We start from the raw sequence: 808 nt of genomic DNA on the forward strand, positions 1-808 counted from the left end.
CTGCAACAGCTCAACACTGCCCTCCTCTTCAACAGCAGCTTACTGCAGTCACCCCCACCCCCTGATTTGGAGGGAAATTATTCACTTCATTTTGTTCACCTGAGAAAAAGTCAATGTGATATTACTGATGTCTGTGAGTGTGTCTTTATTTTTCTTAACATCCTTATATTTTGTGTCTTTAGAAAAACGGTATCTATGCTTTGAGCAAACTGTCAAGTTCCACTCAACAACTTTTCTTCTTTTTCAACAGCTTCTCATAGTCTTTCTCAGTGGATGAAGATTCCTCAGTTTTCATTATGTGATAGAAAACTTCAGTTCACGTGTTGTCAGGTGTTTTTTTATAACCATATACCACCTATGCATGCAAAACCTGACGTGTAGCCACTCCCCTTGAGGTTCACTAACACATGTACTTCATGTTCTAGCTGTTTACATAATTGTATGATTTACTGCTGTTTCTTACGCTGATGAAGGCTTATAGCTAATACGCATTTGTTGTTTGCCCCATTTAAAATATCAAGACTGTTCAAGTGAGAGTGCCGGCATCTCCTTTACCTTGATGAATATCAATTGTTTCATCTCTTTGTTGTAAATGATCTTGTTCGTATGTTTCGTACCAGGGATGGTGTCGTTAATATATTGTATCGTTAAGCAAACTTCAACAGCATTGTTTTCGAAATCACTAAGACTGATTTTGTAATGATGGAAATGTAAAACAAATATAAAACACAATGATTTACTACAGGACTTTTACTGTGACAGTATTTTTGATGTGCTGTAGTTTTACCAGCAGCCCCCACATCACTAA

The 808-nt window shown here is 37.1% G+C and overlaps 1 protein-coding gene across 2 annotated transcripts in view; it reads right to left on the bottom strand.

The window, feature by feature from the left end:
- Positions 1-808, bottom strand: part of LOC111664122 (melanocortin receptor 5-like) — a 22941-nt gene that overhangs the window by 8899 nt on the left and 13234 nt on the right. The gene's annotated exons all lie outside the window — the stretch shown is intronic.

Source organism: Seriola lalandi, unplaced genomic scaffold (genome assembly GCF_002814215.2).
Source record: "Seriola lalandi dorsalis isolate HSWRI2012SDOR001 ecotype SW California unplaced genomic scaffold, Sedor1 jcf7180002054583, whole genome shotgun sequence".
In the NCBI taxonomy this organism is placed as follows: domain Eukaryota; kingdom Metazoa; phylum Chordata; class Actinopteri; order Carangiformes; family Carangidae; genus Seriola; species Seriola lalandi.